The sequence below is a fragment of the Chelonoidis abingdonii genome, chromosome 14 (assembly GCF_003597395.2).
Source record: "Chelonoidis abingdonii isolate Lonesome George chromosome 14, CheloAbing_2.0, whole genome shotgun sequence".
Classification (NCBI taxonomy): Eukaryota; Metazoa; Chordata; order Testudines; family Testudinidae; genus Chelonoidis; species Chelonoidis abingdonii.
This window is the reverse complement of record NC_133782.1, coordinates 37336462-37361455: the sequence shown is the minus strand read 5'-3', so window position 1 is coordinate 37361455 and position 24994 is coordinate 37336462. Positions and strand designations below refer to the sequence as shown.

Sequence of the window (24994 nt, the reverse complement as noted above, 5' to 3'; positions counted from 1 at the left end):
AAATAACAATGAGGACTCTACTGATCCCAGGGCCATTGCAGCCTGAACAATCTAAAGTCAGGGTTTGGGGGATAAGGTTGGGACGTTAGGGTTAGGGGTTAGGAGTTGGGTTTGAAGAGAGAGTCAGAGTTGGGGGTCAGAGTTAGGGAGTAGGGGCTAGAGAACCGGGGTTAAGGATGAGGATGGGACTCTAGGGAAAGGGGGAGGATTAGGGTGTTGGGGTGAAGGAATGGGTGCATCTGTCAGGGGTTAGGATGCTGGGGTTAGGGTCATGGTTAGGGAGTTAGGACAGAGTTGGGGGTCTAAGTAGTTGGGTTCAAGGTTTGGTTTAGAGTCATAGTTCTGGGGTTAGGGTAAAAAACCTTCCCTCCCTGAAACTCAGTAGTCGACTGGTTATCACCACCCCTAGCTCATGACCTTCCTAGCCAGGTTCCCACTCAAGAAACCACTCGGATTCTAACCAACTGAGATGAGGATTTTCTGGACACTTTCCCAAACTCTGCAGGAGAAATCTCCCAAGAATTCCAGCTGCCTCACTTTCTAAGTGCCCAAAGCTGAGGCACCTTGGGGAGCACTTACCGGGGTCTGCATCTCCAGTGGGCTTTAGCCGGAGACGTCAACTCAAAGGCCAAGTTAGGAAGCTGACCCCTGAGCTGTCGTCTCTGAGCTGCCAGTTCTGTCCAGCCCCAGGCAGCCGAGCTCACATCTAGCTGTGCTGGGAATCCCCCCGCCCGGCTCTCAGCATGGAGCATGAGTGCAGAGCTGGCGGAGGGAGGCAGCGCCGGCTGAGGGAGACGCGTTCCTGCACTGGGTGAGTTCAGGGGGTTACCTCTGACAAGGGACATGCCAAAGGGGAAATTTGTGCTCAGTTTAGAAAATTTTTGTTTGCAAATATTTGTTACTGGGCTAAAGATAGGAGACAATAAAATCCCCTTAAAAGAATTCAGCTGTTCCCCCGAATGTCTAGTTGCAGCCCCCAACTCTGAGCACCCCACATCTGCTAAGCGCCCTCAGTCCTGTCCCACAGCCCCTGCTAGCCAAGCCCTGGGGTCCCCCTCTACTCTGCCGGTTCCCCCATTATTGACATGCAGCCCCTGCTAGCCCAGCCCTGGCCTCCCCCACCCAGCTCTGCCAGTGCCCCCCACTCCCAAATCACAGCCCCTGCCAGCCCAGCCCTGCCGCCTCTAGCCGTGCTGGAGCCCCTCACTCGCAACCTGCAGCCCCCTGATACCCCAGCCCTGGCTCCCCTACAGTTTTTCTGGTGCCCCTCCCTTCCTCCCTCCAAACATTAGCCCCCTGCTAGCCCAGCCCTGGGCCGCTCCCAACTTTGTTGATCACCCTCACTCCTGACCTGCATCCCCTGCTAGCCGAACCCTGCTGGTGCTCCTCACTCCCGACCCGCAGCACCTGCTAGCTCAGCCCTCCGGCGCCAGCCCTGCCGGTGCCCCTCACTCCCGACCTGCAGCCCCTGCTAGCCCATCCCTGCCCTCGACCCAGCTCTGCCGGTGCCCCTCACTCCTGACCTGCAGCCCCTGCTAGCCCAGCCCTGCTGGTGCCCCTCACTCCCGACTCGCAGCACCTGCTAGCTCAGCCCTCCGGCGCCAGCCCTGCCGGTGCCCCTCACTCCCGACCTGCAGCCCCTGCTAGCCCATCCCTGCCCCCGACCCAGCTCTGCCGGTGCCCCTCATTCCCGACCTGCAGCCCCTGCTAGCCCAGCCCTGCCCCCCTTAGCCCTGCTGGTGCCCCTCACTCCCGATCTGCATCCCATGCTAGCTCTGCCCTGCCCCACCTAGCCCTGCCGGTGCTCCTCACTCCCGATCTGCAGCCCCTGCTAGCCCAGCCCTGCCCCCACCCCAGCCCTGCTGGTGCCCCTCACTCCCAACCCATAGTACCTCCTAGCCCAGCGCTGTCCCCCCTCGCCCTGCCGGTGCCCCTCACTCCCGATCTGCAGCCCCTGCTAGCCCAGCCCTGCTCCCCGAGCTCTGCCAGTGCCCCTCACTCCCGACCCTCAGCCCCTGCTAGCCCAGCCCTGGCCCTCTCCGCCCTACCGGTGCCCCTCACTCTCGACTTGCATCCCATTCTAGCCAATCCCTGCCCCCACCCCAGCTGTGCCGATGCCCCTCACTCCTGACCCGCAGACCTCTGCTAGCCCAGCCCTGCCCCTACCCAGCTCTGTTGGCGCCCCTCACTCTCGACCTACATCCCCTGCTAGCCCAGCCCTGCCCTCTCCACCCTCCCAGTGCCCCTCACTCCCAACCCGCAGCCCTCTGCTAGCCCAGCCCTGGGCTCCCCTGCAGCCCTGCCGGTGTCCCTCACTCCTGATGTGCAGCCCCCTGCTAGCCCAGCTCCGGACCCCTTTCAAAGCTGTTATCACAGCTTATAGGTGGAGTGTGAGAAAAGCATCTCTGTTCCCCCATCTCTGCCTGGGGGAAGGGGCACAGCCTGGCCTGTGTTACCCACCTGGCCCCCTCAGCTCTAACCCACTAGACCCACTGCCCTCCCAGAGCTGAGGAGAGAACGCAGGAGTCCTGGCTCCCAGCCCTCTGCTCTGACCCACTTGCCCCAGCTCTCCTCCCAGAGCTGAGGGGAGAACCCAGGAGTCCTGGCTTCCAGCCCCCACACCCTGCTCTAACCACCAGAACCCACTCCCCTCCCAGACCCGGGGAGAGAACCCAGGAGTCCTGGCTTCCAGCCCCCTCCCCCAACACCAGACCCCACTCCCCTGCCAGAGTTGGGGAGAGAACCCAAGAGTCCTGCTCCTCTCTCTATAAAGTTTTCTTCTCTAAAGGGTTCATTCTGATGGAGTTAAAAAAACCCTGTACTCACCCCAATAGTAGCCACTTTCCTCTAATTTACTCACCAAATTCTCAGCCATGGTGGGTTGCAGCCCAGCACTGTAGACCGGGGAGTTGTGTCCCTGCATCCCACTGAGGTCTGTGTCGGTTGGATTGTTCATCTGAGGTTTCTTTGCCTGTTGGACATCCCCTCTTCTTCCTCCAAATGGTCACCAAAGATAATTATAGGTTATCATCGCTCAGTGACTCCCACGCAGGAGCTGTCAGTGTTGAAGCTGGCGAGAAGATGTGAAAATTGGATTGGATGGGGGCAAACACTGGGGTGAAAAAACAACTGTCACTTGTCTCAACTTCCCCTTTTTGGCCCCTATTGGTCGTTTGCTGCATCTCACCAGAGATTTGGTCACGGAGTCTGCAGACCTCTGAAAAGACTGAAGTCTCTAGGGGGTGGGGGTGAACCTGCCATAGGGTGCATGTGTGTGAAGAACCAAACTTTACTGCTGTCCTGGAGCCAGGGACAGAACCCAGGAGTTCTGGCTCCCAGCCCTGCCCCGTTCTAACGGTAGGTCTGGGATAGACTGATCCTGGAAAGGGAAGGATAGTGAGATGATAGCTATTCAAATGTTTCCTTGCAGCACATCTCTCTGTATGCATCACAAGCTCTTAACGGACTGAGAGATCTAGTGGGTTTGTGTGTTTAGGGGGTTGGGAATCAGGGCTCCTGGGGTCTATCTGTGACTCTGGGAAGGAGCAGGGTGTGGTGGAGTGGAGAGGTGAGTGGGCTGACAGCCAGGACTCCTGGGTTTTATGCCAAGCTCTGTAGAACCCCTTCTGAGGTTGGAGTCCCATCATTTTTTGGGTTTAGGATTCTCAGTTCTGAACATCCTCACTTGCCTTTCTCTCAGACAGAGCTCCCACAAGCCCCCTCTGTGTTCCCTTTGTTCCCCTGTTGTGACAATGTCGCCGGGAGCCCCACTTGTGAGGTGACTGTAGCCTGCCTAGTGACCGGCTATTTCCTGGAGCCCGTGGACATCAAGTGGAATTCCGGCAGAGTGACCAACGGGATCAAGACTTCCCAGCCACGGCACAGAGCAGTGGCAGGGCCTTCACCCTCATCAGCCAGCTCACCGTCCCTGCCTGGGACCTGGCGCACAACTCCTACCAGTGCAGTGTGGAGCACACCCCATCCCGTAAAAAGATAGATGTGGAGATCACGAATGGTGAGCTATGTTGGGGTGCCAGAGAATGGGCGGCGAAAGGACTGAGGCAGGAGGGTCACTAGAGTGTCGGAGGGAGGGGGGAGATAGAATGATAGAGTCCATGGAAGGGAGGATAGAGAAGAAAAGGGATGGATGTTGGATGGACAGAGAGGAGGAAAGAGAGAGGAAGGATGTACGGAGCATGGGCTAGGTGGGTGGACAAATGGAGGTACAGAAGTATGGATGGAAACAAGGCGGGATAGCTGGAGAGATGACAAAGAAGAATAGAGTGCTAGAGAGGGAAGGTGGAAGAGGTGCCGAGGGGAGGGAAGGGAGGAGGAGGGGGTTAAAACTTCCTCTCTCTGTTGTCATTCTGGACTTGAGCACGTTGTGCTCAGTGTGTACAAATGCATTGATTCATGAGTCTGAGCTGGTATCCATTTTCTCTCTCCGCTGCCAGTATGTGAGGCTTTATTATCCTGAGGTTCACCTCCTGGGCCCCTCCTGTGAGCGCAACACCATGGAGAAGCAGCTTGGAGGTGGTTTGCCTCCTCCTGAGATTCAGCCAATGGAATGGCTGGTGAAGCGGCGAGAAGAGGAACTTCCCACCATGCACCTTCTCATTGGGAAGGGCACAGACGGGCACCTACGGACCAGGACCGAGTGAACATCACCAGAAGCACCAGGGAGGAGCTGGAGCAGGGGGACAATCTACACCTGTCAGTGACCTACCCAGTGAGAGGGAGCGGATACTCCATGCACAACACCAGCAATGCTTGGGTGAGTGTATCTGTGGCTGTGCACTGGGGTGGTGGATGAAGGGTTACCTGGAAACCAGCCTCGTCTAAGGGTAAGCGGACTGTGCCCAGATTCCAGGGGTGACATAGAAATACAATCGAGAGATGGATACTAGGAAGGGATGGGGAACGGGATGGATGATGCAGTGATAGATATGGAGGTGGATGGATAGAGAGCTAGATACTGTGGCTAGAAAGGAGGGAATGACTGGAAGGGAAGATGGATGTGATGGTGTCATAAACAGATAGCTAAGGGTTAAGTTTCTTTACCTGTAAAGGGTTAACAAAGGGAATCAAACACCTGACCAGAGGAACCAATCAGGAAACCGGATTTTTCAAAGCTTAAGGGAGGGAATTTGTGGGGGTTTAAGATTTTATCTCTCTTCCCCCATAGCTTCTTGGTATTGTAATGTAAAGAGGTTGCATCGGTAACTCTCAGGTTAGCCCAGAGAGGAAATTCTGGGTGGGAGAGAGGTGGGGGAAATGGTTTATTTCCCTTTGTGGTAAGACTCAGAGCCTCTGAGTCTTAGGGTCCCCCAGGGAAGGTTTTGGGGAGACCAGAGGGAGCCAAAACCCTGGAATTTTTGGCTGGTGGCAGCAAGATCAGATCTAAGCTGATAATTAAACTTAGAGGGGTAATATGCTAGCTTCTCAGTTTATGAACGCTAAGGTTCAAATCTGAGTAGGAAAGCTATGATAGATGGTTTGGTAGAAAGACAGGTTTGATGGATGGATGGAGAAAGGGGATGTGTATACGTGAATAATTATTAATAAAGAGCTGGAGGTCTTGCACAGAAAGTGTAGCTAGAGAGACAAAGTGCTACGGGATTGTCGATAGCTAGAAAGAGGCTTTTGTTCAATGGTTTCTATCTTTCTTCCTTCTAACATCCCATGAAATTGAGGCTCACAAATTAGGGGAATGACAGTACCCCTCCAAGAGGGGAGGGATAGCTCAGTGGTTTGAGCATTGGCCTGCTAAACCCAGGGTTGTGAATTCAATCCTTGAGGGGACCATTTAGGGAACTGGGATAAAAATCTCTCTGGGGGTTGGTCCTGCTTTGAGCAGGGGGTTGGACTAGATACCTCCTGAGGTCCCTTTCAACCCTGATATTCTATGATTCTGTAACACCCATCACTGTAGTATCCTTCATGGTGCAGGGAATTCATGGAGTCTTCTGCCTTTCTTTCCCTATTGAAACAAGCCCTTTGTGTTTCTCAGCCTGCCTCAGTAACTCAGTGGCTCCATCCGTCTCTGTCAGCGAGCCATCTTACGATGACCTGACTGGAGAGACAGCCCGTGTGACGTGCCGGGTGCTGGGTTATAGCTTGGTAGATGTTCAGGTGGCTTGGGAAGTGATGGGAAAGCCAGCTCTGATGCGGAGATGGGAAACCTGGAACAAAGCAATGGGATCCAGATCATTACCAGCACCCACGAAATAAGCTTGGAGTAATGGAAGAGCAGGACCAAGTTCATTTGCAAAGTGACACTTCCTTGTTTTGGAGAAGTCACCCAGGATATGCCACTCATGGACACAAGTGAGTACGTCTGCGTTTAAGTCCCAACTCCCTCTGCAAACTCAGCCAAAGTCACTTTACTCTTGCTCTGTGCCCGAGCCCGCAAAGTGGGGATAAGGGTCCTTTGTTCTCTCAGCTGGTGTCTGTTTCTGAAACAGGGGATCTCTTTCACGTCCCTTCGTCGGCTTTCAGCAGGGGGTTGCGGTCTTGGTCTGGGCCGGTAGACACCACCACAATTATAGTAAGGGTGCATGTTCTCAGAGCAGCTTCTGCCATGGAAAAAGAAGGCCCTGCAATTCACTAGACTCCAGTAGGGTGGTGAGGAAATAGAGGAGGATCTGGTGGATATTTCCTGGGTCTTTCAAAGTGGTGATTCAGCCGGGGCCCTCACAAGAGGTGATGAGGGACAGAAGATATAAAGGAGGGTTAAGATGGTCCATAAAAGATAGATTCATTGAGTCTGAGGCCAGAAGGGATCATCAGGACATCTAGCCAGACCTCATGTTTCCCTGGCCAGAGTATTTCACTCATTTACCCCTTCGTTGAGCCCAGTAACATGTCTTTGACTAACGCTTCATCTAGAGACACATCCCGTCTGGATTGGAACCCCTCAGGAGATGGAGAATCCACCACTTCCCTTGATAGTTTGATCTAATGGTTTTCTTTTAATATGGTTGCCTTACAACGAATTTGAACGTGTCTGGTTTCAGTTTCTGATCATTGGTTCTTGTTCTGCCTCTTCTGCTAGATTAAAGAACTTTTTAGTACACGGTTTCTCAAAGAGGGGTCGCCACTTGTGTAGGGAAAGCCCCTGGTTGGCCGGGCCCGTGTTTTTACCTGCCCCATCCACAGGTCTGGCCGATCGCGGCTCCCACTGGCCATGGATTGCTGTTCCAGGCCAATGGGAGCTGCTGGAAGAAGCTGCCAGTAAGTCCCTTGGCCCACGCTGCTTCCAGCAGCTCCCATTGGCCCAGAGCAGCGATCCACGGCCAATGAGAGCCGTGATTGGCAGGACCTGCAGATGGGGCAGGTAAACACATCGGTCCAGCCTGCCAGGGGCTTTCCCTACACAAGCGGCGACGACTGTTTGAGAAACCCTGTTTCAGTACCTGACGTTTTCTGCCCGGGAAGGTGTTCATACACTAGTCAAGTCACGTCTTCAGTTTGTCCTGAACTGAACCAATATAGCTCCTTAAATCTCTCATTTACAGCTGTTGAATCATCACTGAGGCTCTTCTATGAGGCCTTTTCAATTTTTCAAATCACAAAGTTGTGAAAAAACTGCAAGAAATCCAGAGATTTTAGTAAATGTTGGGCTGCTTTTATTTGCTTTCTGGTTTGTGAGTCAGGAAGCCAAGGGAGTGAGTGGGGATCAGGTTTTCAAACTTTTCTTTGCAGCCAGTGGGGATAGACCTTAAATGAAAGCTGAGATTCCCTGGTCATCGCATGAGCTGTGATTTAAGGAAAAACAGCAAATACCATAATAAATATGGCCAAGGTTGGCCACCCCTCACATGTTCGACCAAGGGACTAAGAGGAGACACATTCCATCCCTGGGAGAGAAATTAGCTTCATCTCACATCTCTGTCCCTTCCAGCCTATCCTGCCCTCGCGCCTTCTGTCTCAGCCACTGTCTCCTGCCCGGACCCAGAGGAAACTCCAGGGAAGAGAGATTCCCACACATTCCTCCGTGACGTCACTGGATTCTTCCCAGCAGACATCAGCCTCTGCTGGGAGCACAATGGCTCCATAGTCCCTGCCTCCCACTACAGCAGTGACCCCGCTGTCAGATCTGGTGAGGGCTACTCCACTCAAAGCATCTTAAGAGTCCCCAGGGCCAAGGGCGAAGGAGAAGCAGGGCCCCAATATTTCTGCCTGGTGTGGCACATGATGCTGAATGAAACCTTGAAGGTGAAGGTGAAGCCACAGAATTGTGAGTTGAAGCTTCCAAAAGGCCACGAGAGGGTTGTTCATCCCAATATGGTCAGGGCCCCTGTGATACAGCATGGCCAGAGGGCAGCATGAGAGTGTTAGCAGGGGGCCTTATTCCCTGCCAAGGGAGCAGGTTTGCTTTAGATTAATTAGAGCACCTGACTCCAATTAGAGCACCTGACTTCAGTCATGTGATATAAACCCCTGCTTCAGTCAGACAGTGTGGAAGTTGAAGGAGGAAGGTTTGATTGGAGCAGAGTGCAGGTTGCAGAAGAGAAGAGTTTGATAAGAGAGAAATAGAAGGTTTGGAGGAGTGCTGCGGTGGATTGTGAAGTCCAAGAAGAAACCCTAGGTAAGGGGCACCAGGCTTGTGTAGAAGGGAGGCAAGAAGCCTTCACAAGCTGAAGGGTGGAGAGAGGAAGTAACCCGCCAGGGGAAGGAAATCCGCTAGTTCAAGTGGTTCACCACAACCCTCAGGGCCCCTGGGTTGGGACCTGGAGTAGAGGGTGGGCCCAGGTCCCTCCCTCTCCACCCCTCCTCCAAGGACACTAGTGGAGTAATTAAGAACCAGTTCAGAGGCAAGCAATATCGCCCTGAACCTACCCCAGAGAAGAGAAAGCGGAGACCCAGCAGACAGTACGGCAATTTGCCACCCCCCATTACCCTCCCAGGGGCTAGTGAGGGAGCTAGCACCAGTTCAGTCTTCAATGCTGAGGTGGGGTTTCCAAAGGGATTCACGCTCTCAACTCCACATCGGCTTGCAGTGAGAGTTGTGGTCGCAACCCTGAGGGGACTTTGGGAGACCAGCAGCCAGAATATCATTGGGTGAAATATAAACAGCACCTTCTGCTGTTGGTAGGGGAGGAGTTTAGGGATGTGAGTTTTATCCTAAAGCTCTGGATGTGGGATCTAGTAGTGCCAGCAGGAGGCGGGAGCCAGACTCCTGGTTCTCTCCCCAGCTGGGAGGGAAGTGGGGCATGGTGGGTGAAGCAGGGGTAGGCTGGGAGCCAGGACTCCTGGGTTCTATCCCCAGCTCTGGGAGAGGAGTGGGGCTAGTGGCAGAGCATGGGGAAAGGAGTCAGAAATTACCATGGGCAGGTTGTTTTCTCCTCTCTGTGTCCCAGCTGTCATCTCTGTCATCTTGTTGGCTCATGAATTTTGAGGCTGGAAGGACCCTGACTTGAGCAAACATGGCAGGTCTGTCCCTCTGCGTGATTTCCACAATGGGTCTTTCTCCCATGGAAGCCAGAGACCTTCAGATCTGCTCATGGGACCCAGAGACCCAAATAATCATAATGGGATCCAGGAATCCCAATCCCTGGGTGTGTTGGAAAACCTCAGCCATTCTTCCTGATGCCGCATGAGATGAGGATCCTGCCTCTTCTATCAGGGAAGGCCAGTGCCCTGTTTCCCACTCCAATGATCTTTGTCCCCTTTCCCAAACAGCCCTGGGCTTTGCACCCCTGAGACAGAGTACTTATTAAATCAGCTGGTACCTCTTGAGTATTCGCTCATTCCAGCCCTCAGCGTTGCCTGCTGCCCCCAACCAGGTGTCAGCACTGTAATCAACACCCTCTGGAGGTCTCTCCTCCCCCCTTCCCTGGAGGACCTCTACATAGCGCAGAACGCCACCATCAGTTGTTTGGTGAGCGGCATGGAGACCCTCGCAGCCTGGAGTCTCCTGGAACCGGGGTAGTGGGGCCCATTGGCCGTGGTCTCCAGGGATCCGGTGCTGCAGGAAGATGGTACCTACAAGTGCAACCAGCATCCTGCGGGTGTGCGTGGAGGAGTGGCAGGCGGGGGAGGAGTTCACCTGCACCGTGAAGCACCAAGACTTCCCGTCGGCCATTGTCAAGACCATCCGCAAGGTTCACGGTCAGAACTCAGCCTTTCCCCTGTAGGGGGCGCCAGCTCCAATCTGTCTGGCTCAGGGTGTAGGGAATGGGACATGGACCCTTTTGTCTCTAGTGGGCGCCAGCTCTTATCTGGTTTCAGGTGAGTGAGGCTGCGTGTTTCACATTTGTGGGTGGGATGAAATGTGCAAATTAATGAGAGAGAAGGGGATGGAGAGTCAGGAATCCTGGGTTCTTTTTCCAGCTCTGAGGGCAGAGTGTGTATGGGTGGGTGGGGGTCTAGTGAGTTATAGCAGGGGGGTTGTGTCAGGGTTGGCAGCCAGGATTCCTGGTTCTCATCCCTCACCATTAACCCTTTGGTGTTTCCTTGTGGCAGAGGTGTCTCTCCGGGCCCCTTCTGTCCATGTCTACCCTCCTCACACTGAGGAGCTGGCTCTCCAGGAACCAACCCACATCACCTGCCTGGCCTCCGGGTTCCAGCCCAGACACATCTTGGTGACATGGACCCAGCAGGACCGGCCCGTGCCCCTGGAAGACTACACCAACTTTGGCCCCGTGCGGGAGGTTGGGAAGGAGGAGAGCTACTTCATCTACAGCAAGCTTAATGTCTTGGTGTCTGAATGGGAGTTGGGGAACACCTACACCTGCGTGGTGGGGCACGAGGGTCTGCCCATGACCTTCATCCACCGGAGCGTGGAGAAATCCTCCGGTAAACCTACTGCCGTCAATGTCTCTGTGATCTTGTCCGACACTGACGTCACTTGCTACTGAGGAGCAGAGCCCCGCGGGCTCCTCACGGCGTATCTGAGATGGAGACGGAGCCTTGTGGGGTCTGGGATTCCTCTGAACCTGTGGGTAAAGCTGTGGTAGCTCTGGTGTACGGAGCGTGGCTGTGTGTGGAATATGCCCAAATAAAATGCACCATGCTGGAGCTTGTGTTCAATGGGATGTCTTCTTCAAGCAGGGTCCATCTCTATGTCTTATCCCCCAGCCCAGCCTCTCTCCTGCATCATCTATATCCATTCACCTCCCTTCTTTCTGAAGTCTCTCTTACTGTCCATCCACTCTCCTTTTCTTATGCATTCACTAGATCTGTTCATCAAAGCTTCCTTCTGCAGGATCTATCCATTCATTCTATCCTCTGCTGCACCTTCGTCTGTTTTCCCCTCTTTACTAGCTGCCCATTTTCCTGCCCACTTGCAAATCTCTCTCTCTGCACTACGTCTGTTTATCCATATTTCTGTTGGCAATATCTGAGTTTTTCTGTTCTCCCTTTTGCAATCCTGTCCATCCGTCCAACATCTGCAGTGTCATCTGTGTATCTTAGCTTCCACAACATCCATTCACCCTCTCTGCATCCATCCATCCTCATGCAGTGCCATGAGTCTAACTGTCCATCCCTTGGCAGTAACTTGCTATTGTTCACAATACAGCAGCTCCTGGATGTCCTGACCAAGGTCAGGGCCCCGTTGTTATGGGCGCTGCATGACCACACATACAGCAAATAGCCTTGATGCAAGGCACTCACAGTCTCAGCACAGAGAGGCTGGGAGGGGATATTTTGACACAAAAGCTTATATCCGGGATGCTGAGAAGGGTGAGACACCCAACTTCCCCTGGAATTATGAGTTTATTTCAGTGGCAACTAACAGCCTTAGAGTTGTGTAGAGACCCAGCCCAGTGGCTTGTCTCTGGTCACATTGCAGGTCAGTGGGAGAGGTGGGAATAGAGTCCTGATTTCCCATCTCCAAGACTTGTGTCTTAACCATCACATCTGTCTAGCAATGTAGCCCTGGCTGCTATGGCATCAGAACCACTAGCAGATGTGTACTCACCTGACCACGGAAGGTGCAGAGGCAGAGCCCCCAGAAATCTGATGTTGTCTGTATCAGGGCCACCCAGAGGATTCGGGGGGCCTGGGATGAAGCGATTTTGGGGGCCCCTTCCATTAAAAACAGTTGCAATATTATAGAATATTATATTCTCAAGAGGGCAAATTGCCCACTTGCTCCCCCTCTCTGGGCTGCCCTTGTCTGCAGGGAGCTAGGCATCAGGGTGAGAATGAGTTAGGATCCTTCATTTCCGTGAGCTTCGTCCCCATTGTCCCTTTATGTGTGAACGGGGGGGTGGTGACCAGGGACAGTGAGTTCACTTCTGAGTAGTGGGGAGACTGACACTGGAATACAGCTTCCGGTTCTGGGGTGAACGTGCAGCAATGGTCAGAAGTGGTAATGGCGTGTTGGAAATCATTAAGAAAGGCACAGATAAAAAGACAGTAAATACCACATTGCCTCTGCCTCTTTATAAATCCATGTCACGCCCACACCTTGACTGCTGCACACAGTTCTGGTCGCCCCATCGCCAAAGAGATAGAACAGAAATAGAGAAGGGCAACAGAAATGATCAGGGTTACAGAACAGCTTCCGTATGAGGAGAGATTAAAATGGCTGGGACTGTTCATCTAGGGAGATGACGGGGGACATTTTACAGAGGTCAATACACTCATGACTCATGTGACAAAAGGAAGTGTTATTTACTCCTTCACATAACACATGAATCATGGTTCACCCAATGAAATTAAATGGCCACAGGTTTACAGCAATCACACAACAGAGACAAACTGTGGAACTTGCTGACTAAGGATGTTGTGAAGTCCAAAAGCATGACTGGGTTCGGAAAAGAATTTGATAAATTCATGGAGAATTGGTCCATCAATGACTATTAGCCAAGTTGGTCATTGATGCAACCTTATGTTCTTGGTGTCCCTAAGCCTCTTATGGTCAGATGCTGGGACTGTATGACAGTGGATTAATCATTTGATGATTGTCCCATTCTGGCCATTCCATCTGATGCATCTGGTATCTGCCACTGTTGGAAGACAGGATACTGGGGTAGCTGGCGAATTGGTCCCATGCACTGTGGCCATTCTCTTGTCCAATATTCAAAAAGAAGGTTGAAAAATTGGAGAGGGTGCAAAAGAGAGCTAGAAAAATGATTAGAGGGCTGGAGAAAATACCTTCCAGTGAGAGATGGAAGGAGCTGAATCAGCTGAGCTTATGAAAGAGACATTCAAGAGTTGGCTTCAATGACATGTATACGTACGTCCACGGAGAGTGAGTGGGATGCCTGGGGGGCCATGCTGAGATCACACAATTAGGGCAAATTGCAAAGAATGGGGCAGCCAATCCCCCAAACTGGTGGTTATTCTGATAGATTCACCAAACTAGAAACAAAACAGCTTCCGCAATACCTTACTGAAAGATCAGGAGTACTTGTGGCACTCTACCTAATACCTTACTGGTTACCCAGAAATACAGCTCCCTTAAAGCAACCCAGCCTTGAGCTCTCACCCAGACAGGATGAGGATTACTGAAAATCTTGTTCATCATATAAAAGTTCTGTCAGTCCCGAAGGATCGGAGACATTACCCACCAGGTCAATGAGTATTTCAGATCTTACCCAAATAGCCAGTTCTTATGAAGTAAACTATAATTTATTAAAATTGAAAAGAGTGAGAGAGTGAGTACTGGTTAAAAGACACATGCATAAAGGTAGGAATCGGGTTCTTAGGTCGCTTTCATAGCAGAGGTGATTAGCTTCAGAGTTGCAAAGAGTCCCTTGAACCAGTTTATCAGGTTATAGTCCAGGGTTTCTCAAACAGGGGTTGCTGCTTGTGTAGGGAAAGCCCCTGGCAGGCCAGGCTGGTGTGTTTACTTGCCCTGTCCACAGGTCCAGCCGATAGCGGCTCCCCCTGGCCGTGGTTCGCTGCTCTGGGCCAATGGGAGCTGCTGGAAGCAGCTGCCAGTAAGTCCTTCGGCCCACGCTACTTCCAGCAGCTCCCATTGGCGCAGAGCAGCGAACTGTGGCCAGTGGGAGCCGCAATTAGTCGGACCTGCGGATGGGACAGGTAAACACACCAGCCTGGCCCGGCCCGCTAGGGGCTTTCTGTACACAAGCGGCGACCCCTGTTTGAGAAACCCTGTTATAGTCCAATGTCTGCGGCGGCAATCCTCTGGGTGGCCCTGGCTATCACAGCTCTGCGGAAATGCTTTGGGCAACTTCCTAACTTCTGCTGGGCTTATGAGCTGGTCTGCCGACCAGCAGTCAGGGTGGAACCAATAATGCAGTGAGGTACAGGCCAGGTGCGCGCGTGAGGTTGCCTGGGATTGGTGCTGCTGCCAGCCAGATTCCTGACAGTGCCCAAGGATCAATCAGAGGTAATCAGGAATGATTATTTATTAATAATCAACCACCCATCATCACTAATTAGTGAGTTCCCATCAAGACTGACTCAGCAGTGATCAATAAATGAGAATCAAGAGTCTCTTTTCAATTCCAATCATTTATCACTGAGAAATCAATAATCAGGGATTGGCTACTTCTGGTCAGTACCTAGTAATCTGTAATCAATGCTGAGGAGCCATTAATCTGCAATTGATTATCAATAATCAACTCTCACGGATCAGTAATTAATGTTAATGAAGGATCAAGCATCAACCATCAATTAGCTGCTAGTAATTATCAACTGATAATAATCACTTATCAATAATCAGGAATGAATGATCAATGACCAAAAAGGAATGATCGCTAATTAAGAAGCCAGAACAAATGTTCAAGGAGCATTGAGCGTCAATCACTAACCACTCAGCTATGATCACTAAGGATCCGTAGTGGGGCTCAGATGCACAAAGGGCCATAGGAGCCTGTGAAGCCGGTTCTGTGGTGGAGACATGGTGCTGGGGTCTGGAACCAGAAGCAGAATCGGCTTAGACAGCCGTGGCTCCCCAGGGAGTTGGTGTGCGGCACCCGCTGGGCAGTGGCCATTCTCTGAGGCGGTTTGACAAGGCTGGTGTCTCTGTCTGGAAGTTGAGCTCCAGCTCAATGCAGAGACCCTAGCAGGACCTGGTCTAGGTCCATGACCCGGGTTACGCAGCAGGACAGGCTAGATGGTCCCAAAGGACACTTCTGGCCTTGCTCTCCCAGCGTAGGATGCTGCCTGTGAGCCCAATGCCGGGTCCAACGGCAACGGCTGAACCCTTCTGCTCTCTGTGTCCCACAGGTGCGGTGAGTGCCCGGCTCTGGGCTCCTAGGAGGTGGACTGCACTGCTTCATCCTCTTCATTCCCTCCCTCCATCGTCAGCCCTCCCGGGCTCCTGCCCTCTCTCCGGACACCTGGAGGGACCATGTTCCACAGCAGATAAGAGGGCGCAACAACAGCCACTGAAGGGTCTGAACTTTGCAGAGCCCAGAGCAGGGAGGGCAGAGTCTTTCCCTGGACGTCCCCAAGGGGCAGCCCATGCTGGAGCCTGAACTCAGCCCCATTCCCCTCCATCCTCCACCCCGTCCCATAGCAAGGACTGGATTTCCTTTTGCTCGTTTGCGTGTGTGCGTGCACACACGCATCTGTGTCCCAAGTTCTGGTCAACCTGGAATCTGTCAAAGGAGAAGAGTCTCATTGGCTCCTTTCTTTAACTTGCAACTTACGCAGGTGTCATAAACAGATAAAAAAAGTTAATAGCACAGAAGTACTTCATATCTCTGACTATAAAGGGTTAACAAGTTCAGTAGGCCTGGCTGTCACCTGACCAGAGGACCAATCAGGGGACAGGATACTTTCAAATCTGGAGGGAGGGAAGTTTCTGTGTGTGCTGTTAGTTTTGGTTGTTGTTCTCTCTGGGGGCTCAGAGGGACCAGACGTGCAACCAGGTTTCTCTCCAATCTCCCTGATACAGGCTCTTATCAGTTCAGAAGAGTGAGTACTAAGGAGATAAAGCGAGTTAGGCTTATGTTTGTTTTCTTTATTTGCAAATGTGCATTTGGCTGGAAGGAGTTTAATTTGTACTTGTATACTTAGGCTGGGAGGGTATTCCCAGTGCCTATAGCTGAAAGACCCTGTACCTAATCCATCTTAAATTTACAAGGAACTTAGGGTTATCGCATGCAGTCTCCCCCATCTGTACCCTAAAGTCTGTGTCGGGGTGACACCCTTGATCACATGCCTCCCTATTCTGATCAGCTGGGCTTTCTCCCCAGAGATCTCCCCTATCCTGCCCCTTCCGTCCCAGCCTGTATAGGCTGATGGATGAGGCCCAGCTCTCTGGGTTTGTAGCTAGGCTCCATCTCCCATTGGGGCCACGTTCAGCGGGCACCTGTCATTTTATTCTCCATGCCCGGCAGCGCCCTACAGACACGACATGCCCCTCTGGAGGGCGTCAGGGGTCCCTGAAAGTCCGGGATGAAGGTTATGAATGAGATGGAGCCTGATTTGTATATTATTTATTTATTGTCACTCAGTCAAACATAGACAAAAGTCACACACACACCACACACACCCCACAAAAATCCCCAATGAAAAGCTAAATATGCAACATACAGCATGACAGACACAACTCTGGCTATGGTCCTGCCCCAGGGCGGGGGGGCTGGCTGGCACAGGGGGTGGGGAAGGGAGTGGGGCCTTTCCCTCTAGGAGGCGCTGGCTCTGATCCAGCCCCAGAGCAGGGACTGTTGGGCTCAGGAGGGTGGGAAGTGGGAGAGGGGTTGTTTCCGCTAGGGGCGCTGGTTCCCTGCATGATACGAGTTGTCTGGTCTCAGGCAAGCTCCGAGCAGGGCAGCATCCCTAGTGGCTGAGGGCTGATTAGGCCATGTGGGGTGAGGTCCTGTCTCCTCCCTGGGGGGGTCTCCCAGGGGCACAGCAGCTGGGGGGGGCAGCTGTGGGACTCAGGGTGGTGTCGCCAATGGAGCCGGGTGTCCAGCCCTTTGTCTCTGGCGGATGGGGCAGCAGCCCTACACCACGCGCTGGATCACATCTTGTACTCGGGGCCACTCGCCTCCTTCAGCTGCACCATTGCAGAGAAAGCCACTTCACCTGCAGTGGGGCAGAGAGAGCAAGAGTGAGAGGGGTCAGCGCGGGGGAGCTGCTCTGTCTGTCTGTGTCATTCCTTCCTGCTTTTCTGTCTGTGTCTCATTCCTTCAGTCTCTGTCTTATTCACCCATTCTCCTTTCTCCTTCATTCATCTCTTCCTTCTTTCCCTTCCACGCTGCCCTCTGTGACGTTATTGACATAAACTGTGACCGTTGATCATTGTTGCAACCACTGTTATATAGTTGCAGCAAATATTGTACAAAGGTTGTGGAGTGAGGTGTCTATGACAAGGTTCTGATTCAGGAGGATTTGTGCTGTCTGTAAGTGGGTATCATTTTTGTAGTTGAAGTTATGGATATTGGCTCTGTACTTGTATCTCAATGTGCTTTTGATTCTAAGTAAGCCTCCAGTGAAGTATTTGGTCAGTTTTCTTGAGAAGGACATTCTCAGTAAGTGCCAAATCAGATACTGGAGTGGTCTATAGGGAATTGCTTGTCAATGACTTATGGTAGCCAGTGATGTGAAACCAAAGTCCTCTCTGTTTCGCAGGTTTGCTTTTGTGTGCTTAGAAGTGGAGAAATACCTGCCTTGGGCTGTAACTGCCCATCTCTAAGCAATTTCTGCTGAATTCATGCTGTCAGAAAGTGTCCACAAAGGCACACCATCAGCTACCAGAGGAAGCATTGTTGCACCATCATACTGTGCTAAACTATTTAATTCCTTCGTTCCTACGTTCGTTCTCTCTCTCACCTTGAACAGGGTGACGGTGGCGCTGTAGCACACGCTCAAGAGGAAGAGGGTGATGAAGACCGAGATGCTTGACCAGAGTCCGTCCAGCTCCTCATCCTCTTCCTCGCTGCAAAACTCACCTGACACGATCACCTCTGTTGAGGAGAGAGAAATAGACGTCAACTCCGACTCAGCCACTGTGACGGAGAGAGCTCGGACTGTGCATCCAACACCAACCTGCCTATCCCCTTCTCTACCCATCCTTCTGTCCCTCCACCATTTTCGCTCCAGACACACCCAGCCATCCATGACCACACACCCCTCTACCCATCCATTTCTAGATACAACCATGGGTCCATCCATCCATCCCCACACACCCCTCCATCCATCCGTCCATCCATGACCACACACCCCTCCATCTATCCATCTCTAGATATAACAATCCATCCATCCCCACACACTCCTCCACCAATCCATGACCACACTCCCCTCCACACATCCATTTTTAGATACAACCATTCATCCATGACCACACACACCTCTACCCATCCATTTCTAGATACAAGCATCCCTCCATCTATCTGTCCATCCATGACCACACACCCCTCCATCTATCCATCTCTAGATACCATCCATCCATCCCTACACACCCCTCCACCCATCTATCTCTAGACACAACCCTCCATTCATCAAACCATCCATTACATGTATCTTCACTTGCTCTCTCCCTTTGCACACCCTCTCTCTCCCTCCATTCCCACAAGAGAGGTGGCTCAGAATCCCTTAGAGGGTAAATTCATAGGTGTGTGTGAGGTGCCAGGATGCGGCCGCAACAGAGGAGCTCGCTAAAGAGCAGGATGGCTGGATTTCATGCGTGTACCTCTATGGCACTGATCCTAATGTAGCTAAACACTCAGGAGTCACTTCTGATAGAACACAGACACCTCTGGGGCTGTTTATTTGGGGCTCCCTTGGGTGGCACTGCGACGGTGGCATCCGGTGGCTGTTTATAGAGGTGGTCTCTCAGGCAGCACTGAGATGTGCCCCCTGTGGTGTGGGACACAGGGGCTGTTTAGATCGGGACCCTTTGCCTAAATGCCAAGCTGTAGCTGGCATGGGGTCTGCTGATCACTGTTGCTTTGATGAACAGAGTCATGAGTAATTTAATGATTGGGAGGCTCATGTTTATCTCTCAGAGGAAAGATGGCACAGCGCCCCCTAGTCAAGCTGGGGGCATTGAGTTCAGCTCGCTGTGAGGGGAGGATCACCACATATGAGCCGCACTGCAGTGTGACAGCTTCTGGGTGATGCAGCTCTCCTCCAGGTAGGGGGGCTCCGAGGATTTGGTTGAGTTGGTAGCTGCTTCTAGATGTGGTAGGATATCCCCATATCAAACTGCTCCCGCATACCCCCCAGGTCGAACATATCGTGCCAGGGAGGGTCGGCTGAATAACGCACCCATGTTCACCCGAGGAGGGAAAAATCGACACGGATGAAGAATTCTGTAAACCCTGTCCAGAGCAGGCTGCGCCTTAGAGCTGCTGCGATGGGAGGGAACAGGTGGTGGCTGGCCCTGGAGCGGTGTTGTGTGTTGTGTCCCTCTGTGTGGTGTCTCCCTCTGTGTGTACAAACACTGACCAGCTCAGTGGGAGGGTCCCTGGGTATGCCAATGTTTACAGGTGTGTCCTTCTGTACCGATGTCCTCTCTCTCTCTCTCTAGCACCCCCGAACCTTTACGTGTGTGCCCCTGTGCTGCCCAAGAAAAGTACCGGTGAAGTGTGTATCACCCAGGAAATCTCGTGCTCCAGAACGTGTTAGCTGTAAGGTGCCACAGGACTCTCGCTGCTTACAGCCCTAAACACGCGCTGCGCTACGGCTGCTGCTACCCACCCTTTGGCACCACGTGCCGAGCGCTGGGCTTGGCACTGGTGTGGTCAAGCCCTGCGCTTGCCCATCCAGCCCTGGGGCTGACACACACTCACGGGTGCACGTGTGTGCCCTGTTGGGGCTAGGTAGGAGATGGGGCTCATGTGCAGGGCCATAGATGAGTCTGCATCCTCTGTCCCACCCCACTGCCAGGGCCCCCATGTCACCAGCACTAATGAGACTTTAGTTTAGCCCCTGCTTAGTGTCTGCTCCAGATAACAGCCTTACTAGTGCTGCTGCTTTGTGAGCACTGGGTGTCAGAAGCAAATCCCTGGTGTGGGGTGTTTGCTGTCTGTTGCCCTAAGACCCCCTCCTCAGCTACCACAGGGGGTTGGGGTGGAGGGAGAGCCCTTAGTTTCTTAGCTAGCAGGGGAGGTGTATGTAGGGGTCAGGGAATTTGAATTGCCCTCCCTCCACTGATTCTGTCTCAAAATTCTCCCTGCTCCTCTCTGGGCTGGGATGGGATGTGGGGTAAATGTTGACCCTGACACAGCGCCCCTCTGGGCATGCACAGGTTCTAGCTAGAGGACCTTGTCTCAGTGGGATTCTAGAGATTGCTTAGCCATCCACCCATCCATCCATCCATCCTTCCTGATCCATAAACATCCATATATCCCTATATCTTCCATCCATCCGTCCTGATCTGTACCATCCTTCCATCCATCCTTCCTCATCCATAAACATCCATCCATCCCTATATCTTCCATCCATCCCTCCTGATTTGTACCATCCATCCATCCTTCCTCATCCATAAACATCCATCCATCCCTATACCTTCCATCCATCTCTCTTGATCTGTACCATCCGTCCCTATATCTTCCATCCATCCATCCTGATCTGTACCATCCATCCATCCTTCCTCATCCATAAACATTCATCCATCCCTACATCTGTATCTTCCACCATCTGTACGGATCTGTACCCACCCATCCATTCTTGTTCCTAACCATCCATCGAATGTGCGGTCCATCTGTCCATCCGTCCATCCTCATCCCTTACCGTTCATCCAGGCAACCCCCATGCACTTATCTATCTATCTATCTATCTATCTATCTATCTATCTATCTATCTATCTATCTATCTATCTATCTATCTATCCTGTTCAGTATTCATCCACCCCATCCCTCTATCACCATCAGTTTTCATTGACACTCATCCATCCATCGCCATCCATCCTTTCCCAAACATCCGTAGCCAGCCATTATATTTACCCATCCTTTCATCCTCATCTATCACTCACTCACTATGTGTAACAACTCCTTCATCCAGGCACCTGCCTATCCCCATCGGGACCAATCCAGTGCCATATGTCACTACCAATCCACCACCGTTCATTTATACATCCATTCATCCCCATCTCCACCCACCCATCTATCGCAGTCCATCCATTGATCCATCCATCACTCCTTCAGAAAGTGTGCCCTTCCAACATTCACCATCCATCCATCCATCCCCCCAACACACCCCTCTATCCATCCATCCACCCTTCTGCAGATCCCCAGACATTTTTTCTATCCCTTGACATCTATTTATCCATTGGCATCCACCCTCTTTGAACAATCCAACCATTAGTCCCTGTGTACAGTGCAGTCTAGTTGCAGGCACACTGCGTGGGACACACAGGACACCTGGATTCTGTTTCTAGCTCTGGCATTGACATGCTCGGTAATTTTGGACAGGTATCTTCCCCTCTTGCTCCCTCTGTTCTCCTCCTCCTCTTTCTCTAGTTAGGTTGGAGAAGGACTGTCTCCTGCTGTCTGTGCTGTGCCCATCCCAACAGGGGCCTGCTCTCAGTTGGAGGTATAGGGGTTAATTTAATCCAAATAATGATCTCCCTATTTCTCATCCACACACCACACCGCCCAAAGCTTTCGCCACACACAACAGCCACACACAATCCCCCGCGCAGCCCCCCATCCACCACCACCACGCAAACCCCAACCCCCCCACGCCACCAGACCCAAAGCTCCCAACAACTCGACACCCAGATCCCCTCACCCCCCCACCCCCAGCACAGCGTGGCCCAGGGTGTTGGTGTGTGACCGCTGGAGTGGCCGTTCCCTGAGGCGGTTTGAGAAGGCAGTGTCTTGTCTGGTGGTTGAGCTCCAGATAGCGAAGAGACTGGCAGGATGCGGCGTGACTGGTTGGATGTCCCTGGACCCGGGTATGCAAGAGGAAGGATGGTCCCAATGGCCTTTGACCTTGCCTTTTCGTGTTTAGGTCTGGATGAGTCCATGCCGGTCAATGGCCGGGCATCCGACCTTGCTCTCTGTGTCCACAGGTGCGGTGGATGGCACCGGCTCGGGATCAGTAGGAGGTGGACTGCACTGTTCTCCTCTTTTCCTCCTCCTTGTCAGCCGCTCAGGCTCTGCCTCTCTGTAAACTGGAGGGACGTGTTCACAGCAATAGATGACGTGACAAAGGCTGCTGAAGGGTCTGAAACTTTTTGGAGCCCGAAGCAAGGAGGGCAGAGTTCCTTCCCAGTTCGTCCCAAGGGGCAGCCCATGGAGTTTGAACTCAGCCCCATTTCCGCTCCTCTCCACTGTACTGTGGAGGACTGCATTTCTTGGGGTGTGGATGTGTGCCGGTGCGCCCCGCATCTGTGGCCCAGTTCTGGTAATGGAATCTGTCAAAGGAGAAGATCTTTGGTCTTTTCTTTATTTGCACTTCGGGAAGTAAGTTGATCAAATAAAATGAGTTCAAAATTGGGAGCTGATTTAGGATGGTTTGGGGATTTGAACGAAGGAGACGTAGCATTGTATGTTCAGTCCCGTATTAATCTTGCATCGTCATCTTCAACTAAATCTTTCTTTCTTTCTTTTCTTTCTTTCTTTTTTCTTATGCATGCCTCCTATTGATCAGTGGCTTTCTCTGCCCCAGAGATCTCCCCTTCTTGTCCTCCTTCCAAGGCCTGTATGGTCATGAGGCGAGGCGCAGCTTCTCTGGTTGTATAGTAGACTCCATTCTCATTTGGGACCGTTTCAGCGAGCACCTGTCATTTTATTCTCTGCCGTGGCGGCCTCCTAAGCACGATGGCCTCTGCGAGGGGCCGTCAGGTAGTCCCTGAAGTCGCATGGAGGTTATGAATGAGATGGAGCTGATTTGGTGTATTTATTTATTGTATGCTATTATTTTTTATTTATTGTTCATCGTGACAACCAGTACAACACAAACACCACCCACAAATATCCCAATGAAGTGGTAAAATTGCAAAAGTAGCATGAAGCACCACTGTGGCTACTATGGTCTGCCAGGGCGGGGGCTGGCTAGGCACAGGGGCAGTGGGAGGGACTGGGACTTTCCTCTAGGAGGGTGGCTCTGATCAGCCCCGAGGGACTGTTTGGGCTCAGGGGTGTGGAAGTGGGAGAGGGTTGTTTCATCGCTAGGGGTGTGGTTCCTGATATTGAGTTGTCCGGTCTCCCCAAGCTCCGAGCAGGGAAGCCATCCATGTGGCTGAGGTCTGATTAGGCCATGTTTGGGTGAGGTCCTGTCTCCCCGGGAGGGGGCACAGCGCTGGGCTGGGGAGCTGTGGGACTCAGGGCCTGTTCGCATGGAGTCTGGGCAGTGGGAGGCGCAGCTACCTACACAGCGTGGATCCGTCTTGTACTCGGATGTTTCAGTGGGTGGTTCACTTACCTGCAGTGTGCGAGGGGCAGAGTGAGAGGGGTCTTCTGGGGGAGTGCTCTGTCTGTCTGTGTATTCGTTCTGCTTTTGCTCTTTGTTTATTAACCATTTCCTTTCTCCTTATTCTTTTTTTCTTTCCTTCCACGTGCTTTTACTGTGTAACGTTAATTCTTCGTTCTACGTTCGTTTCTCACTTGCGTGGCGTGTGCACAGTGGCTCAGGGAAAGAGGGTGTTGAAGACCGATGGTGGGTGGGCCCAGGTGGCGCGTTCTATGTCTCGCGCGTTCTCATGGCAGAACTTCATTGCATTTCACTTGTGAGGAGATTGAGAGAGAGTCAACTCTGATTAGCCACTGTGCCAGAGAGATGCTCGACTGTTGATCCACATCAACCTTTCGACCGATCCTTCTACTACCATCTTCCTCCCTCACCATTCCGCTCAGCACCAGCCATCCAATGACCCACCCTCCACCAGTCATTTGGATAAACTTGTGTGGTGTGTGTCCCCTCATTCATTTGTTCATCCGACAACCCTCACACATCATTCTAATTCATGTGTGATGATTCATGATCTACACCTACCATCATTTCTAGCTATACATTATGCCACAACCCTTACATCCGATCTAGATCCCATCATCATCATCCTCATACCATATCATTTCTAGATACATCATCATGAACACCCTTTGCCTCATTTCTAGATAACACAATCCCTGACTCACCCCCTTTGCATCTTTTTAAATCAATATCATCATCCACACGCCTTACCCATCCATTCTAGTAACCATCATCCATGAACGCAACCCTTATCTCATTTTAGTACAAATCTCCATCATCTGTCCATTCTTGACACACACCTCATTATCTTTAGTACATCATCCATCCTAATACACTCAACATCTATTCTTGACACAACTCGCATCATCAAACATCCATTTAACATTATTGCTTGGCTCTCTCCCCTTTGCACCACTCCTCTCTCCTCCAATTCCACAGAGAGTGGTGGTTCGAGATCTTAGAGATGGCTAAATTATAGGTGTCGTGGAGGGTGCCAGGATGCGGCTCGCAAGGAGTCGCTAAAAGCAGGATGGCTGGATTTCATTGCTGTACTCTATGGCACTGAACCATGTAGCTTAACATTCAGGAGTCACTTCTGATGAACGACACGTCTGGCGTTTATTTGGGCTCTTGGTGGTGGCCCACTTACGATGGAATCCGGTGGCTGTTTATAGAGGTGGTCTTCTCAGGCAGCACTGAGTGTGCCCCTGTGGTGGGACTGGGACACGGTGCTGATTTATTGGGAGCCCTTTGCCTAAAATGCCAAGTGTAGCTGGCATGGGGTCTGCTGATCACTGTTGCTTTGTTGAACAGAGTCATGAGTAATTTAAGCGATGAGGTATGTTTATCTCTCAGAGGAAAGATGGTGCCGCCCTGTATCACAGCGCCCCCTAGCATAGCTAGGGGGCATTGAGTCAGCTGCTGTGAGGGGAGATCACACATACTGAGCCCCTGAGGTGACAGGCTTCTGGGTGATGCGCTCTCATCCAGGTAGGGGGGCTCCGAGGATTTGGTTGGAGTTGGAGCTTGCGTCTAGATGTGGGATGAGTCCCATATAAACTGTCCCCGCATACCCACCCAGAGTCGACATATCACGTGCCAGGGAAGGGTTCGGCTGATAACGCACCCATGTTCACCCGAGGAGGGAACAAGCTCACACAGGATGAAGATTCCTGTAAACCCTGTCCAGAGCGGCTGG

At 52.1% G+C, this 24994-nt stretch overlaps 1 pseudogene and 1 gene segment (V, D, J or C); one reads left to right on the top strand and one right to left on the bottom strand.

The window, feature by feature from the left end:
* Positions 1-11022, top strand: part of LOC116824531 (Ig mu chain C region-like) — a 12685-nt pseudogene extending 1663 nt beyond the window's left edge.
* LOC116818425 (immunoglobulin heavy constant gamma 4-like) overlaps positions 1-24994 on the bottom strand; it is a 320687-nt gene that overhangs the window by 119119 nt on the left and 176574 nt on the right.